At 40.4% G+C, this 19,898-nt stretch overlaps 1 protein-coding gene and 1 pseudogene across 3 annotated transcripts in view; one reads left to right on the top strand and one right to left on the bottom strand.

The window, feature by feature from the left end:
- The window catches only part of LIMS1 (LIM zinc finger domain containing 1), a 159,327-nt gene that overhangs the window by 86,106 nt on the left and 53,323 nt on the right, over positions 1–19,898 (bottom strand). The gene's annotated exons all lie outside the window — the stretch shown is intronic.
- On the top strand, positions 6,151–16,306 carry LOC307102670 (large ribosomal subunit protein uL30-like; annotated as a pseudogene). The gene is made up of 2 exons: positions 6,151–6,257; positions 6,369–16,306. The product of its transcript is annotated as a large ribosomal subunit protein uL30-like (transcript).

The following is a 19,898-nucleotide window of genomic DNA, read 5'->3' as shown; positions in this document are numbered from 1 at the left end:
AGGGGAGGGCAGTTGGGGGTGAGATCAGGCTGGCAGGGGAGGGCAGTTGGGGGTGACCAGGCAGGAATGGGAGGGCAGTTGGGGGCAATCGGGCCAGCGGGGGAGCAGTTAGGAGTTAATCAGGCCAGCAGGGGAGCAGTTAGGGGGTGATCAGGCTGGCAGGCAGAAGCAGTTAGGAGCAATCAGGCAGGCAGGCAGGCGAGCGGTTAGGAGCTAGCAGTCCTGGATTGTGAGATGGATCCCAGATTGGAGAGGGTGCAGGCTAGGCTGAGGGACCCCCCCCCCCCAAGTGCACTAATTTCGTGCACTGGGCCTCTAGTATTTTCATAAAAGAGAGCTTTTCTGAAAATCCAGATTTTCACATAATTTGACTTTAAACATGTTTTGATAGGAGTTTTTATATAACATTGCTATAAATGTTGTTTCTACTCATTCTACCTGTCCACCTTATACCATATCTATATCTGCTGAGCATATTTCTAAACTAAACCCTTATTTTAAAAAATCCAATAGGTGAAGTACTGGTATAAAAGGAGAAAAGAAACAGTTATTTTCGCATTCCAATACAGGTAGTCACAAGCCTGCAATTCTAATCTGCTGAGCACTTGGAAGAGCAAACAGCTCTCCCTGCCCTCAAATTCAAGAGGTATACCACAATACCTGCCTACCCCAATACAGGTTTCATTACTATTGGTAGAACTGTCACTCAAAACTAGTTCCACAAGTTATCTAAATATTCCCTAGGTTCTGTGTAAAGTCTAATCTTAAAGGCAACAACATATTACAGCTCTGAAGACATTATTTTAATAAGGACACTAACATTTTCTGTGCAGTTTTACTGTTCTAGAGCGATGATTGATGGCAATTGAAAATAATAATGTAGATACCTATATAGTTCCATAGTAATGAAATAAAAGTTAGTATATAAAATAATAAAGAGAACAAAAATTAAATGAAGACACATTAGTTTATTTTTTAAGGCCGTGGTTCCCAACCTTTTTTTGGCCATGCCCCACCTAAGCATCTCTAATATCCTGATGCACCCCTGTGACATATAATTCTTATTCAAAAGTGAACTCCTATTCCCGTGGAGGAAGCCTAAAAGGCCATTAACTTGGTCTAAACAAGCTTCCAAAGAACATGGCATCCATGAATGAGAAAAATAAAAGAACAAAAGGACAGCTGAAGTACTGAGGAAGAAATCACTAAGAAATTGTTTAAAAAATAAAAGAATAATATGAAGTGATATGAAAAAGCAGCAAGTTTCAAAACATATAATAGAACTGAAATGCATAAATATGTCACAATATATATTTATATACTATATATGAGGCCCCTAGAATAAGGTGACCAGATTTTAACATTGGTAAAGCGGGACACCATTGACGGGGGGGGGGTGAGGGGGGTGTCTTTTTTAAAAAATATATATTTTATTGATTTTTTACAGAGAGGAAGAGAGAGGGATAGAGAATTAGAAACATCGATGAGAGAGAAACATCGATCAGCTGCCTCTTGCACACCCCCTACTGGGGATGTGCCCACAACCAAGGTACATACATGCCCTTGACCGGAATCGAACCTGGGACCCTTGAGTCCGCAGGCCGACGCTCTATCCACTGAGCCAAACCGGTTTCCGCCCGGGGGGTGGGGGTGTGGGGGGTTCTTGACTAAAAATTTGGTCTATATTGTAATCGCTTTTGGTTTTTTTAATACAAGGAAATTCACTTCTTAGATCATTGTTGAATTTGCATCCTCTTTTCTTACTCATTATGTTAAAAATCTAAAAAAAATAATTTAAAATTATATTATAAATTATTATATACATATTGCTTAAAAACACAGTAAGTAGGTACATAATTACATGAACATATTTTATTGTTTATAAATTAAATTAATTTGATTGTTATAAAGTAACTATATTTTAAAAATTATTTTAATCCTATATTTCTTTCTAAATAATAACAACACTAACTTGTATTATTTTTCCTCTGAATTTGCCGTAACGTAAGTCGTAAGTGTCACTTTCAAGGCCGGCGCTAGACTTTTTGCCGCCACTATAAAATATAAATAATACGAATACTGTCTGCTAAATTCAAGAAAATTTATGTATTTTTGAAATACTTACCTAAATTATCTGAATAGCTGATTTGTAATGACATCACTTGTTTAACTAGCTTACTAGCACGCAGTACGATGTGTATCATCTGAGAGACAGTTACAAAATGTTTTCGTCATTGCCAATCCCCAAAAATGCCATTGTTCATTAAGTCCAAACAATGGTGGTCGGATTCTAACAACTGATCAACAATGCGAACTTTGATAAGCAGTTCTCGATAATCAGTTCTCAACAATTATTTGTTATTATTAAAGTTTAACATTATAAAATTAACAAAAATAATATAAAATTCATATCCTGGCTAAATAGCCACCTGGCCGCCGAAAACCGTATATTCCCTTCCCGTTCTCCCGCCGTTCCCTAGCTTGTCGTGCATTCTTTCCAAAAATCGGGACTTTTTTAAAACGCCGCGGGACGCGGGACAAATTGTTAAAAATCGGGACTGTCCCGCCAAAAGCGGGACATCTGGTCACCTTACCCTAGAACCATAAGAAATGCAAAAAATTCACTGTTACTAACTCATTCTCGAATTGCCTCCCTTAAAAATCAAATTGCCCCCCTGTGGGGCGTGTGCCCCATGTTGGGAACCACTGTTCTAAGGGATTTGCAATCTAATGAGGAAGAAAGATATCTCACCAAATCTTAGTATATATAATCAAATACTGATGCATCCCCTAGAGATCTGGGGAAGGATCTGGGGAGAGAGGAGAGAAGAGTGGAGGGCACTCCACAGGGCAGGCACTGGTTGTCCGCATGCCTGCCCCGAGTGCCCTTTCTGCCCCCACCCCTCCCTGCCATTTTTAACATCACTTCCCCCACATCTCATACTACGGCCCAGGCTCAGCTTCACCTGCTGTGCTACATCCTGCTGGACTGGCCCCCAAGGTGCCCCTTTAGGAACAGCGGTCAGTTACAGTGGGCCATGGCAGCCACCTTCGGGGCAGGTTCCTGTCTGACCTTCACTGGTTTCTACCAGTGATGCCCGGCCCGGGGTTCTGTCCCTCCTCATCCTGACACCCCTACACTACTGGGCCAGGCTGCCAGCACTCACAGAGCAGACCACGTCTGGAAATGAACATAAATATGTGGGCAATGAGCAGAGCTGGAGGTGCCACCACCCTGGGACCCCCACCTGCTGCTCCTCACTAACTGCCTCAGGGCCAGGCCAGGCCTCAGCACCTGACAGGACATGGCAGGTACCACCCAAGAGTCCCCTTGGCAGGAACTCCAGGGGGGGAGAGGCTGCTCCCACCCCAGGGCCCTGGGAGGAGGGGCTGGCTGAGGGCCCACTTGGCTGGTTAACCCCTTGTCCCTGTAAGTGGAACGTTCAAAGACTTTTCGTAGTTCGCTTGGACAGTTCTTCTGTAGGAAGCTTCATGTTCAGTAAAATGAATCTGTGCACTTATTCTCTAAGGTTGACATTATGTAAAATAAATTAATTTTAAATGACTTCTGGTATTAGACAAAGTACCATGATGACTGAGTAAATGTTATTCTAGATTCAGAAATATACATGTTGGGGATGGTAATAATTTAATGAGATATAAAACAGATACAAAGATCAATGAAACAGAACAGAGAGCCCAGAATAAACCCACACCTATATGGTCAATTAATTTATGACAAAGGTGGCAAGAATATACAATGGAGTAAAGACAATGTCTCTTCAATATATGGTGTTTGGAAAACTGGACAGACACATGTAAAAATCGAAATTAGATCACTTTCTTATATCATATATAAGAAGAAACTCAAACTGGATTTAAGATTTAAATGTAAACCCTGGCCAGGTGACTCAGTTGATGGGAGTATCATCCCATGCACCAAAAGGTTGTGGGTTCGATCTTGATTGGGATATGTACGGGCAGCAACCCATCGATGTTTCTCTCTCCCTCAGTCCTCCCTTCCTTTTTCTCTAAAATCAATAAAAACATATCCTCGAGTGATGATTAAAAAGTTCTAAATGTAAGACTCCAAAGCATTAAACTACTAGAAGAAAACTCAGGCAGTAAACTTTCTTTGGATGTCTCCTCAGGAAGGGAAACAAAAGAAAAAAGAAACAAAGGGGACTATTTCCCATTTAAAAGCTTTTACACAGCGAAGGAAACCATCGCCAAAATGAAGGGACAATCTACTGATGAACAGAGATATTTGCCAATTATACATCCAATAAGGGGATAATATCCAAAATACAAAGAACTCACACAAATCAACACCAAAAAAACCTCAAACAGCCCAATTAAAATATAGACAGAGGACCTGAATAGACATTTCTCCAGAGGACATACAGATGACCAATAGACATATGAAAAGATGTTCACTGTCACTAATCATTAAATAAATGCAAATTAAAAAACCACAATGAGATACCATCTCACACCTGTCAGAATAGCTATCATCAGTAAATCAACAAACAAGTGTTGGTGAGGATGTGGAGAAAACCCTCATGCACTGTTGGTAAGAGGGTTAATTTGTGCAGCCACTATGGAAAACAGTATGGCTGCTTCTAAAAAATTAAAAATAACTACTATTACCCAGACATTCCACTTCTGGGCATTTACCTGAAGAAATCCAAAACACTAATTAAAAAATACATAGCAACCCTATGTTCACTGCAGTATTACTTACAATAGGCAAAATACAGAATCAAAGCAACCTAAGGGTCGATCAATAAACAGATAAAGATGATGTGATACATATATACAATGGAATATTACTCAGCCATAAAAATAATGAAATTTTACCACTTGGGATAACATGGATGGAACTAGAGGGTATTACGCTAAGTGAAATAAGTTAGACAGAGGAAGACAAATACCATATGATTTCACTTATATATATGGAATCTGAAAGCAAACAAAAGACAGAAACAAATTCATAGAACATACTGATATTTTCCAGAAGGGAGCAGATTTTGGGGGTGGAGTGGGTGATGATGGGGAAGGAATTAAGGTGTACAAATTGCCATTTATAAAAGTAGTTATGGGAATGTAAAGTACAGCATGTGGAATATAGTCAATAATATTGTAATAACTATATTTGGTGTCAGATGGATACTAGACTTATTGAGATGATTACTTTGTAAGTTACATAGTTGTCTAATCGCTATGCTATACACCTGAAACTAATAATATTGCATGTCAAGTATAATTAGGAAAAAAATTTAAGACCCTTGAATAAATTTTTCAAAAAGAAAAAAATCCAACAATTGTTGGTTTGACAAAAATAGGAAGCTCTGGTTAGGAACAAATAACAACCCAGTCCTAAAACTTGCACTTCTAACTACTCCTGTACATGCATTAAACCACTGGTCTGCTAACAAAATAATAGCATTTATAAACCAGTATTGGTAGGGAAATACTAACATGACCAGGAAAAGCACAACCCAGGGAGACCTGTCGGCACTGCCCTGGACCATATTAAATTGCCTAATGGACCATTAGATGTTTGGCTAATCTGTTTCATACAGCTATCCCGACTTCATGGATATACGTATGTTTAGTCATGATCTGTGTGTTTTCTCACTGGACTGAAGCTTTCCCTTGTGGATAAACTACTGCCTCCCCTGAGGCTAAAGTCCTGTGACAGATTATTCCTACGCGGGGAACTCCTCTGGAACTCCACAGTGATTAGGGGACCCGTTTTGCTGGTCAAATGGTACAACAAGTCTGTGTTATTTGGCCAGTTTTACAACAGTTTCACTGCTCTTACAACCACCCTTAATCCTCAGGTTTGACTGAACGTACTAAAAGTTTTACTAAAATTAAATTGGCTCAATTTGTAAAGATCCTCCAAATATCCTGGTAAAAGCATGGCTATTGGTCCTTTTGAATCTCAGATCTAACCTCTCTGGAGCTCATAAATCTCACCTTTTGAGATAATTACAGGACACCCCAGGCATAAGGCTCCTGCTTCTTTCGACCCACAGTTGATAAAGGGAGACTACTTCAGTACTGTAAAGGCCTAATTGCTTCTATTGCTAATGGTTATTTGCATGCTTTGGTAGAGCAGTCCTTTCAGTGTCCTCCAAGGAGATGAAAATCCTAAATACCACACTCTACAATCTGGAGACTTTATTTACTGGAAAAGACACTTCAAAAAAAAAGACTCCTTTCAGCCTTGCTGGAAGGGCCCTTACCAGGTACTGTTATCTAAATTCCAGGGAACAGACTTTTGGGTTCACGTGTTGCGCCTAAAGAAGGCATCAAACCCTGACTGGAGCTGCACATAGTGTGGTGACCTGAAAATAAAGCTGTCAAAAACGGAAGCAGTCCTGTTTTCCAGCTGGAACCATGAGGAAGGTGCAGAAGAGAAGAAGGAGGTTCCTGCTGTGCTTGAAACCCATCAGAAAATGCAAAGGAATTCCCCAGAGCTGAACATCGAGCACCTGAGAAAGAAGTTGCCCAAAAGACGCTTTGAAAGGTAAGGAGAAAGCTCATCTATGAAAAAGCACTACCACAAGGAATATAGGCAGATGTACAGAACTGAGATACGAATGACCAGGATGGCAAGAAAAGCCGGCAACTTTTATGTTCCTGTGGAACCCAAACTGGCATTTGTCATCAGAATAAGAGGTATCAGTGGTGTGAGCCCAAAGGTCCAAAAGGTGCTGCAGCTTTTACGCCTTCTCCAGATCTTCAACAGCACCTTTGTTAAGCTCAATAAGGCTTTGATTAACAAGCTGACGATTGTAGAATCACATATTGCATGTGGGTACCCAACATGATGTCAGTAAAATGGATTGATCTACAAGTGTGGTTATGGCAAAATCAACAAAAAGCTAATCGCCCTGGCAGATAACACATTGATTGCTCAAACTCTTGGTAAATATGGCATCATCTACATGGAGGATATGATCCCTGAGATCTATACTGTTGGAAAACGCTTCAAAGAAGGAAACAGTTTCCTGTGGTCCTTCAAATTACCTTTCCACAAGGTGGAATGAAGGAAAATACCACCCATTTTGTAGAAGGTGGAAATGCTGTAAAAAGGAAGACCAGATCTACAAGCTTATTTGGATGAGCAAAGATATCTACCATGGTTATGTTTGTAATCTGGCCCGTTAATAAACAGTGACTGCTTTAAAACTGGAAAACAAACAAACAAACAAACTGAAGATGACATTTGAAAGAGAGACCTTTCCCAAAATGACCAGACCAATCTTATACAACCTTTGGTATAAGCTTTCATTTTCTCTTTCTTGGAAGAAAAATACCATTTTCCTCATTTCCCAATCTATTGTCAAAAGGGGAAACCTCTCAGTTGCTGGATCTGTCATCAAGAACTTTGATGTCCAAGACAGTAATGGCCCCTTAGTTCACTGCTTTCAAGTCTGAGCTCCTGTTGTAGAATCATCAGAAGTTTGTTATGTTGTTTTAATTTCGCTCTGTATGTTCTTGCTGTTAAGTTCTGTTCCTGTTGCTTGTGAAACTTGGACACAGTGGTTTGCAGACCATGCACATTCCCTCCGATGTGGGACATGATACCTAAGAGGTCCTCCCTGGCACTGAGGGACAAAAGGCTGCTGAAATCAGAAGACCTGACTACTGATCAGGTGATACTTTCGGAGAAAGATCTCAATCCAAGAGAGGAAATGTCAAAATTAATGAGAGACTTCAATCAAGACAGGAATTAGGAGATCTCTCATGCTCTATGTCAGTCACTCATGAAAGCCCTATAGGAAGAATTCTATGGTTGTAAAAGCACCACCCCAATTTCCTCTTCCTGCTATGAAAGAACTTCTTTTCCTCCCCACCCCTCCCCTCCCACTCCATCCTGTCCCAGACTAGCACTGGCTCACCATGGCTGCATGAACTAGATTGTAATCCTTTCTTTTCTCACAAATAACTCCTTTTTTGCTGAAGGAATACCTGGATGACTTTTTATTTATAGTCAACAGAGGTAAGGGGGGATGAGGATGGAAGCAGACCGGTTAAGAACCTATGCAGAAGTCCAGGGAAGAGATGACAGCTTGAGCTACAGTGGTGACAATGAAAACAGGAGGATAGTTGGTGTGAGAGCTATCTAGGAAGTAAAACAGAGAAACCAGGATGATAGACTAGACACAGAGGGAAAGTCGAGGAGGCAGTAAGCACTGACAATATTAACATTTCCCCCACGTTCTTTTCCTGACAGAGCAACAAAACCAACCTCGTGAAGCACAGCCTGACCTGTACTTCATGCTGCTTTCACCTTGTTCACAGAGAGGCAGACATTTTAAACTTATTTTTAATCTAAAAATAGTTTAGAAAAATATTTATAAAAGAAAAGGCTGTCACACAGAAATATTCACGTCACACTATTATGAAGTTAAAGGTTCTTGACTATTTATCTAATATAATTATTACCATGTTATGTATATGTATATGATCTCATTTAATTTTCATCTTAATTCTACAAGGCATGTATCATTATCATTATCATTCCCATTTTGAAGATAAAGTGACTGAGTCTTGAAGAAGTTAAATGTCTTGCCCAAAGAACATAAGCAATAAGATAAAGTATCCAAACTCAGGTCTTTTGACTCAATGTTCCTGTTTTAGCCACTAACCACACTGTCTCTGGGCCCCAAAGCACTCTGCCCCACAAAGCATCAAAAGATCCACCCTGACCTAGAGTTGCCTCTGAACGCTAACAAACCGAACCCAAGAAGCTTCTGGGAAACAGGCCCATGACAGGCACAGGAGACATGAGGACAACCCCCCAGACTGTAACACAGTCTAGAAAGATCAACCCATACTTTCCCTTGCTGAAAATGAACCAGAAGTAGTTATGCTCTAGATGAGTATTGAGAATGAACAATCTGAGGTTTGGAAGAGACCGATGGTGTATTTTTATATAGTTCCCACTAGTACAGATCTTCCTCTTCAGCTAAATTTCCCCCACAGGTCTGGAAGCAACAGCTAGTGAAAGAAAGAAGTCAAATTGATGATCTTCAATTTAACTGAGTACCAGAATACTTTAGAGGTCTTTAGGTCCGTCTAAATTACCAATGCTACCTTATTATCTTTCAGAGTACATGTGATTACTCAATGTTTCCAGGAGTCTGAAAAAAATAAAGAGCGGCAAATATTCTAATGAAAACAGGTTTTCTTTATCATAGTAACTGTGCTGAAACCAAGCACACTGTTAAATAGCAACAGGGAGGCACTGGAAGCAACTGAGACTCCATAGAGACTTAAGAGTGTGTGGGTGTATTAAGAGGCACTGACATGTGACCAACCCAATTTCAAGTATTTTGAGAATACTTCATACCACAAATTTTAGAGTTTAAACCATACAAAGAACCACTTGCTTATAGTACTTCTGCAAAGCAAGGCTGGTAAAGAAGGTGATTCTAAAACACAAACCAAACCAATCACTTTGCAAGACTAATAAAGAAAAAAAAGGTATGCCGCTTTATCCTGTAATCTTGATCTTAAGAAATTCCTTTCAAGGGATAAAACTAAGTCCTGAAAGCCAATGTCTGATCTAAACATACTAGATAAATACGTTTTGATGAATAAAAATTCTCAAAATAGAGGTGAAGTCTATCTAAGAACATAATGAGACCACTATCATAGAACCAAAACAAAGGAACTATATTCCTAAAACAAATGGAAGAAAACATCTGTGCATTATTTTCCCCCAGGGACCCAGTTCCTTTCCCTGAGGCTCACTGATTTAGGAAATAATACCTTTGTCAAGAGCTAGGTTTATTGAGTGCTCCCTCTGTGCCGGCAGCTGTTCTGAACACTTTATATGCATTTAGCAAATTTATCTGTTGCAATGATCCAATGAAGTAATATTATTATTTTATTAGTAGGGGCCCAGTGTACGAATTTGTGCACCTTCAAAGGAACTGTGGACTGTGAGGCTTCGGTAGGCACAGGGGCGGGTCTTGGCCCATCCTCCGTGCCCCGGCCCGGCCCCTCCTGCCATGGCCCCGGACCCCTGTCTGCTGGCAGCCCTACTCCCACTGCCACTGCTTCCAATATTTCTCCTATTCTTTACTGCTGTCAAAGTTTTGTGTGTGTGTTTTTAAAATACATTTTTATTAATTTCAGAGAGGAAGGAAGAGGGAGAGAGAAATGGAAACATCAATGATGAGAGAGAATCATTGATCGGGTGCCCCCTGCACGCCCCCTACTGGGGATCGAGCCTGCAACCTGGGCATGTGCTCTGACCAGGAATGGAACCATGATCTCTTGATTCGTAGATTGACGCTCAACCACTGAGCCACACCAGCCTGGCATGTGTATGTGTTTTTTAATGCAAAATCTCATCATGTCTCAGTTTAAGAGAATCAAATGTCTATTTCATATGGGATAAAGTTCATATGAGACATAACCCTTCACAACCTACTTACCTGTCTGGCCTCATTTCTAGTCATTTTTTTCCCCTTCCAGGAGTGAATCCCCTTCCCTAACCACTGCTTTCCAAACTTAGCACACTCCTGTGTCTCCACGGCTTTGCTGTTCCTTTACCGGTGATGAACTTCCAGCTCCCTCCTCATACTGGCTCTGAGCCAAGTCGACTCCCACATCATTCCCATTTTGTGGAGCCTTGCAGAGCTCCCCAAGGCAATAGTGGGAGCTGTCCCCTCCTTTGGGCTCCTTAATGAACTTCATATACATCTACTCTGTCACACCTGACATACCGTAACGGTCACAGGTTGGTCTATCTCCCTCACTGAAAATGAGAGCTACTTTGAGCCTGTGAATAGTAGGTATACAAAAAATCTTTGTTAAATGATTTGAAGTTCAGAAACTTCACGGAAACATGAGAGTACTTAATAGATTTTGAAAAAAATATATCACAAAAAAGTGATACTTTTTCTTACCAATGTATACACACATATATCTGTAAACATGTACATACATTGACATTTGCCCCCAAAAGTGCTTGGTTCATAGTGATATAGAGTGTGCTGGATATCAGAGAAGGCAGTTGGCTTTTTACAGAGGGGTTTTCCCCTGCAGAATTTTTAAAAACTTATTTGACTTTCAGTTTCTGAAACTCAGCAATCCAATTCTGTCAGTATATCAAAGGTGGATGCAGCCTGGCTTGTGTGGCTCAGCTGAGCGTCGTCCCATGCACCAAAAAGTTGCAAGTTCAATTCCCATGTGGGGCACATGCCTGGGCTGTGGGCTCAATCCCCAGGAGGGGGCACACAGGAAACAGCCAATTGATGATTCTCATCAGTTTCTCTCTCTCCTTCTCTGTAAATAAATAAATAAATAAATAAATAAATAAATAAATAAATATTTTTAAATGGATCCATCTCGGGAGTTCTCATTAACCAAGCTATAGAGCAGATATGTACAACCAGAAATCCAACTTGTTAACTGCCATGCAAACTAAAATATTTACCTTTCATACGAAGCATGTTTTCTCCCTAGGTGTAGAGCAAATGAAAAGTCAGATATAATTAGAATGTTCTTTGGTGTGCATAAATCATAAAAAAGGGATTTACTTACACCATTTGAATATTCAGTGGCATCAGACTAAGACAGTCAGATGTGCTGCCCTCTAGATGGTGCCTTGGCTGCCACGCTTCCCCTCCCCTCTATGACTTTATGACTTTCCTTAGATTTGCTTCTTCCAAACACACACACACACACACACACACACACACACACACACACACACACACACACAAATATATTCAAAGTCTTTCCATCTCCTTCAGGTGACTATAGATCTCTACTCCTGTATTGAACTTAAAGTTTGACTTCCGTTCTCCCTAAAATTTTCTTGGGTTCCTCACGTAGTCCCCAAGGATGTCCAATGAGACATAGGTATAAAGGAGCTAGTTACAAACATTTAAACTTTATGACATTCTCTACGTGAGGGCATCTCTAGAACCCAAACATTGATAGATTCTTCTGCTTATGTTTTTGCTTATGCTTTACCATGTGCCTGTCATGAAGCAAGTACACAGTAGGTATCTGTGGAATGAATAAAGAGAAAAGTATACTGACATACTGTTCAAATGAATAAAGAAAAGTTTCAAAATAAAAGAGAAATTTACCAAAAAATAAAAATAAAAAATTATATGTTGAATGGGTGCTTCTCTTTGCTCAACACGTGCAAGTTTCTAGAATGCAAGCAATAGAAACCACTTTAGGTTAATTTTAGGCAGAAAAGATACTTAATAAAGGATGTTAGGTTGCTCACAGAATCGCCAGGATCAACAAAGAAGTAAGTTTGTAACAACAAGAACCATCCAGCCCACTGGTGGGAGTCAGTAATGAGAACTCCCCTTTCTGGGCACAGACAGCACCACATGGACTTTTGACACCATCGATGTTCATGCTGGATCCACTACTGCCCCCAGTGCTGCTATAGACAAGCTTTCTAGAAGTGATGCAAGTAATCCCTATTTCTCTGCATCTCTGGCTCTCAAGTCCACGTCCAGCACAGGTCCACATGATAGCCTGACAGCCTGACAGCCGGGGCCTACATCCCATGCCTGTGCCTCAGCTGCATGGGAAACAGATACCGTAGGCTACTCAAGTAGGAGCAAGATTAAGTATATAGTAAGATGGGACGTCAAACAATGGGATTCCAATAAAAAAAATTATAAGGAAAGGGAGTAAGAGCTGGGAGGAGGTGGGCAAAAAGGGAGGAAAATGGGGGACAACTGTAATAATGTTAACAATAAAGTTAAAATACAATAAAACGAAGAATTATATAAATTATCCCCTAAAAAAAAAAATCAAATCTCCTGGCAGGTAAAGTGTTCTCGGTAGAGATTTAAGTTTCACCCACTGCCAAGTGCTCTACACAATTGAGGTCTGCCCCAGAGTCCGACGGACTCCTCCTACCTGCTCCCCTGCTTTTTCGTCTAGCTCTGACAACCAGAGGGCAGTGGGATGGGTCTGACGATTCTAGTTTTCTTCCAGGACAGAAAGGAAGGAAGCTACTTAATGCTAGCTATAAGAAATTTCCTCTTGAGACTAGTGATCAAGTGAAGACTAGTTTTGCTGTAATTAAAATGTTAATAACTGAGTTTTTTCTATAAAACTGGATTTAATTTGAGCGGCAAAAGGATCTGAATGCAGCAATAGTCTAAAATTTGACAATGTAAAACAATGTCTTCAAAAACTGTTACAACTCCTGTATGGCAGGGAGCAGTGACCTCTTCAGGCTGGCCACAGACCATACAGTAAGTGAATGAGTGTGACTATATCCCAAGAAAACTTTATTTGTGCATACTGACTTTGAATTTCATATAATTTTCACATCTCCCTTTTATTATTTTTTCAACCATTTAAAAATATCAAAAATATTCTTACCTCACAGGCTGTACAAAAACAAACTGTGGCCTAGATCTGGCCTGTAGACTAGACCATGTCTGACAAACTTACCGTTACTATAAAACCTGAAGAAAACAGATTTTTCTTTATATGCTAAGCCCTTAAACAAAATATTGGACAGTGCATTTCCTGAAGTAAACACCTAAAAGATCTATACAACCACTGCTTTTTGAAAGGTCTCGGGCTAAGTTTATAATTATAGGAAAAACAGTGTCTGCTTCCACTATGTCTGCATTGGCATAAATGACAGAGTAAGTAAACAGTCTGACTTGCATACATCCACTTGGCCAGTGCCTCACTCCCTACACAAGGCGGCCAAGGGAGGAAGATTACAGCTGCAAAACATCTGGGGAGGACAAGGACCACAGTGCTCAGGGAACAGATATACCTTTCCCTTCTCCCCAAAGGATTCCCACCTCCCCAAACTGTTAGTATCCAGCAATCAGGACTTTATCCTAAACACAATTCCAAACTAGGTACTTGATCTTCCTCAACTGAACAGTCACAATGCTAACCATCTAGGTGCCCCATCTTCAATCTTTCCTTCTGGATATAGTGCTAATCCACTTTTATTTCTTCCTAGCTTATAAGAAATCATCAATTTCCTTCAATTCTATTAAATTCATGGTAAAAAAAATCAGGTAAATTAATTTAGACAAAAATGTTAATGCCTGAAACTATAACTGTTACCTTCAGTATTTTCACTGGAAATATGAAAATTTCAACCACAGTGGGAGATACTTTTTATTAGAAAGAACTACCTGTGCTTCTCAAATAACAACTAAAACTCACTTGGTGAAAAAAAAAACACCTCTATTTGTAAACTAATAAATTTGGGGAAAGTAGGTATTTGTTTTAGTTTATTGTGAACTGATATAATGGACAATTTACTAGTTGGAGGGCTTTGAACCTGCTACTTACATATGAGATCCTAATTTGTAACACAATTACCTTGCAGGGCTGAGGTAGGGGTTAGAGGGGAAGTTCATAATCTACCCAGTGTACAGCCTACCATAGAGTAGGTATTCATAACTGGTAGTTATTATCAGGGGTGAAGAGATAGAATCTGTGTGTTTCTGTTACACACACACACACACACACACACACACACAAAAGCACATATGCTAGCAGCCTGCCAGAAAGTACCCGATCTGGTCTGTGCTAATAAATTTATTGCTTATTTGATTACCAAAAATTCACAATATTTTAATCCTTCTATTCAATAAAAGCCTTCTTTAAAACAGCAGAAATGCAGCCATTGTCACAATTGCGTGCTGCAGTGGGGGCTAGGTCATGAACTTCCTTAAGTTATAGGAAAACTTTTCTATGTACGTGCTTCTGTGCATTTTTCTGTGAAAGTCTATAAGCCTTAGAGTCTCAAAGTGGTCTGTGACCAAAAAAAGAAGACATTCTGCCACTAGAGAACCAAATGAATGTGCGCCAAGCTCCTTTCTCAACATGTTCTTTTATGTACACTCTTACCAGGAATATAGGATCTAAGATCTAACTGAAACCCACCCATCCTATCTAATAAAAGCCCAGTATGCTAAGTGTCTGGTCGTCCATTCAACCAATCAAAGTGAAATATGTTAATGATATGCCAAGGCCGCTCAACTGCTTGCTATGACATGCACTGACCACCAGGGGCCAGACGCTCCAACCGGTAGGTTAGCTTGCTGCTGGGGTCCAGCCAATCAGGACTGAGCAAGACAGGCCGGACATGCCCTGGAGCCCTCCTGCAGTCCCTTCCTGGCTGGCCAACCTCCCGTGTCCCTCCCTGGCCCTGATCGTGCCCCGGTGGGGTCCCTCGGCCTGGTCTGCGACCTCTCGCAATCCAGGAGCCCTCGGGGGATGTCGGAGAGCCGGTTTCGGCCTGATGGCGGAACAACCAGTTGCTATGATGTGCAATGACCACCAGGGGGCAGATGCTCAATGCAGGAGCTGCCCCCTGGTAATCAGTGCGCTCCCACAGGGGGAGTGCCGCTCAGCCAGAAGCCGGGCTCATGGCTGGCGAGCGCAGTGGCGGTAGCGGGAGCCTCTCCTGCTCCGTGGCACTCTAAGGATGTCCAACTGCTGGCTTAGGCATCAGTCAGACATCCTCCAAGGGCTCCCGTACTGCGGGAGGGAGCAGGCCAGGCTGAGAGACCCCCTGAGTGCATGAATTTCATGCACTGGGTCTCTAGTTTATTATATAAGTGGTTTTTATATTAAGCTAATCTTCTTAAAATGGGTTTTCTTACTTTCTCCAACACTATTTTTACAATGTTGTCATAATATACATGATCACATTCCGCCTTATTTTCCCCTTGAATTTAGCTACCTAATCTCACAAAATAAAATTCTCATCTTCTCAACTGTGCAACTGAGAAGACTGTATACATCTTTCCGACTGGTTCACTCAACTTATCGCTGTCATATCTTAAGGCTGCACAAGAGGAGAATGACAAAGCCAGGGTCTGATAGAGGAGGCAAGAAGTCAACAAACATACCCTTGGCCTCTCTACAAAGATTCAACTGTAAACTTGCATTTTAGGACATAATCCTGTGAGTTGGATTTAAAAAAGGTTAAATTTAACACGTTAAGCACCCAGTCAGTCACCGGTGACTGACACTATACTTTCTGTCCGGAAGACAAAACAGTCTGGGCGCTTAACGTGTTAAGGATCATTTTCTGGACTTATGATTGAGATTCAGTAAGATTAGTTTTTCCCAAAAACACAAAGCAGAAATAACTCAAGTAAGAAGACTGTGCTCTGGCCATTGAGGTCTGTTAACTTTAATTTAAACAAATCATCTAGGTAGAGATGATGCTTAATGACATATAATCATTATCCCTTAAAGGCTGTACATTGTTAAAAAGTATTTTATAAAAAAGAAAGTAACTTGTATTGAAAATGCTCATCTTTACAGAGTAGAATTGCTGAAATAAAGAATTATTTTTAAAGCTATATTTGGAAGTATATATTGAAGACAATCATTGAATAATGAATTATTTTTCTGCCCTTTGTTTCTAACATAGAGTATCTCAACAACTCATTTATGAATTTTAAAACACTCTAAATTATAAAAATGAAAGTACAAATAAACTAACTGTATGTTTTAAAAACTAATCATTGACCAAAGACATGGAAAGCAATGAATTACTGTGTGTTTTTTTTGTTTGTTTGTTTTTAAAATACATTTTATTGATTTTTTACAGAGAGGAAGGGAGAGGGATAGAGAGCTAGAAACATCGATGAGAGAGAAACATCGACCAGCTGCCTCCTGCACACCTCCTACTGGGGATGTGCCCGCAACCAATGTACATGCCCTTGACCGGAATCGAACCTGGGACCTTTCAGTCCGCAGACTGACGCGCTATCCACTGAGCCAAACCGGTTTCGGCATGAATTACTGTTTAAGGGAGAACTACATAATATTCACTTCACTTGCTTTTTACATTAAAAGAAAACAAATATACAAAATTTTGATAAAAATAACCACAGTAACTAAAAATCTGTCTATACTTCAATCTCACGTGCTAAACAGCTGAAAAGAAACAGAGAGAAGGCTCACAAGGGCAGGCCAGGGACAGTGGGTCATCCTAGATTGCTTTGATAAAGACTCCCCAATTGTATGCAGGGCCCACCTCCCTATCCTGCTGGCTCTGGCAACGGAGTGCCCTCAGACACAAGGCTGCACCAGGCTCCTGAGGCCTCCTTCTGGCTTCCCTGGCATTCTAACTATTACATGATATGACTACCAGCAAGTCTCCCACAATCCTTGTTTCCTCTCTTTTAAATGCTTGTCTATCTCACAATCTTTTTGTAAAAATTAAATGGGGTATTAATTAGAAATGAACTGGGAAAGATAATAAAGTACTATACCAATGTTAGTCCCTGAATGGTGTGGCCTTAATATATCACTCCTAGGTCACAGGGAAGTTAAAAGAGTATCAGCTCTCAGTGTGTCTGCAGCAGAGAGCCAAGACCCTGACCCAATTCCTCAATGCCAGGAGATCATTCCTTGTCCCTAATCTCTGCTCGGAGGGAACTAGTCCAGCATGGATGGGCCTCCCACCACCCATGGGTGCCTAAGGTTGTCCCCGAGCCGCCAGACCTTATTTGACATGTTGCTATGGGTAGAAACTTCTGCCTTGAATTGAAGCACTGGGCAAAAATAACAGTCTTGTTTTACAGAATTAAAAAATGAGGCTTTAATCTCTATCAAAATTTCAATGATATTTTTTTGCAGAAATAGAAAAATCCATCATAAAGTTTATACGGATTTTCAAGGGAACCCCCCCCCCCCAAAAGCCAAAACAATCTTGAAAAAGACAAAATTGGAGATCTCACATTTCCTGATTTCAAAACTTCCTGCAAAGTTCCAGTAGTCAAAAGAGTGTCGTACTGGCATAAAGACAGACACACAGACCAACGGAACACAACCGAGAGCCTAGAAATAAGCCCACACAAATACAGACAGATGATTTCGACAAAAGTGTGAAGACTGTTCAATAGGGAAAGGACAGTCTTTTCCACAAATGGTGGTGGGAAAATGTATATCCACATGCAAAAGAACAGATCTGCACTCCTACTTCATATGATATTAACTCCAAATGGGTCAAATAAAACTCTTAATAGGAAACAAAGGGGAAAAGCTGCATGTCATTGGACTGAGCAATGATTTCTTGAAATTGACACCAAAAGCACAGGCAACAAAAGTAAAAATAGACAAATGAGACTACATCAACATTAAAAATTGTGCATCAAGACACATTCCACAGCGTTAAAAGACAACTCATAGAATGGGAGAAAATATTTAAGGAGTTAATAACTATAATCTATCAAGAACTCGTACAATTCAACAACAAAAAAACCAACAAGATTAAAATATGGGCCAAGGACTTGAATAGACTTTTCTCCAAAGAAGATATAAAAAAAGGTAGTAAGTATATGAAAAGATGATGCTCAACATCACCAAATCTTTAGAAAAATGCAAATCAAAACCACATGAATTCTGGCTGGTGTTTAGTGGTTAGAGCGTCGGCCCGCGCAACAAAGGGTCTTGAGTTGATTCCAAGTCAAGGTCATATACCTGGGTTGCAGGTTGATACCCTGGCCCAGCTACAGAGCGTGCGGGAGGCAACCAATTGCTGTGGCTCTCTCACATCAATATTTCTCTCTTTCTCTCCCTCCCTCTCTTTCACTCTCACTAAAAATTAATGGAAAAAAACATCCTCCAGTGATATTAAAAACAACAACAACAACAACAAACAAACACATGAGATACCACTTTATATCCATTAGCGTGGTCACTATTAAAATAAAGAATATAAGAAAAGAAAATAACAAATGCTGGAGTTGTGGAGAAACTGAAACACTTGTTCACTGTTAGTGGGAATATAAAATGGTGCAGTTGCTTAGGAAAACAGTATGGCAGTACTTAAAAAAATAAAAAAAGAATTACCATGTGACCCAGCAATTCTATATCCAGATATACATATGAAAGAATTGAAAACTGCAAGAAAATTTTCTACATCCTTATTCATAGCAGTATAACTCAAAAGGTGGAAACATCCCAAGTGTTCCTCAATATAAACAAGATGTGGTATATACATATAATAGAATATTATTCAACCCTACGACGGAAGGAAATTCTGACACATGATATAATATGGATGAATCTTAAGGACATTATACTTGGTGAAATAAGCTAGTCACAAGAAGACAAATACTATATGATTCCACTTATATGAAGTATCTAGAGGAGTCAAATCCATAGAGACAGCAAGGAGAATGGTGGCAGCCAGGGGCTGGGAAGAGGGAGAGATGGGAAATTATAGCTTAATGGGCACATTTTTTCAGTTTTGCAAAATGAGAAGAGTTCTGTAGATGGTAGCACAATACTATGAATTGTACTTAATGCCACTTAAAAATGTATTTCACCATGATTTTTTTAAAAATGAGGCTCCAAGTTGCAAAATGAGGACCCTGAATGATCATAAAAGATTCTAATCTAATCTTTATCACTTTTCAGATGAAGAAACAAAGTCCCACAGTTAAAAGAGCCAAGAGCAGGATCCCGGTAATTCCTAGTACATAGCGAACTACAAAAAACAAAAAAACAAACAAACAAAACACAGTATCTATACTAATAAAAGAGGAATACTCAAACTGTCCAGGATGCCGTCACAGCATGCACAGTGTCGGGGGTGGGGGCGGGGCCATGGCAGGGCCTCCACGTGCCTGTGCCGGGGGAGGACCAGACCAGCAGCCGCTGCGGCTGCTATGAGGCCCAGAGAGGAAGGCAGTGCCGGACCAGCAGCCGCCACAGGGGCTGCTGCGCTGTGGGCCCAGGTCAGGGCTCATGCAGGAGGCAACCATCCATGTGTCCTTCTCACATTGATGTTTCTCTTTGTCTTTCCCTCTCTCTTCCATGTTCTCTAAAAATCAATGGGGAAGAAAGAAACCAAGATGGCGGCATAGGTAAACACCTAAACT

This window comes from Cnephaeus nilssonii (assembly GCF_951640355.1).
Source record: "Cnephaeus nilssonii genome assembly, chromosome: 7".
NCBI lineage: Eukaryota > Metazoa > Chordata > Mammalia > Chiroptera > Vespertilionidae > Cnephaeus > Cnephaeus nilssonii.
This window is presented reverse-complemented; position numbering and strand designations above follow the sequence as displayed.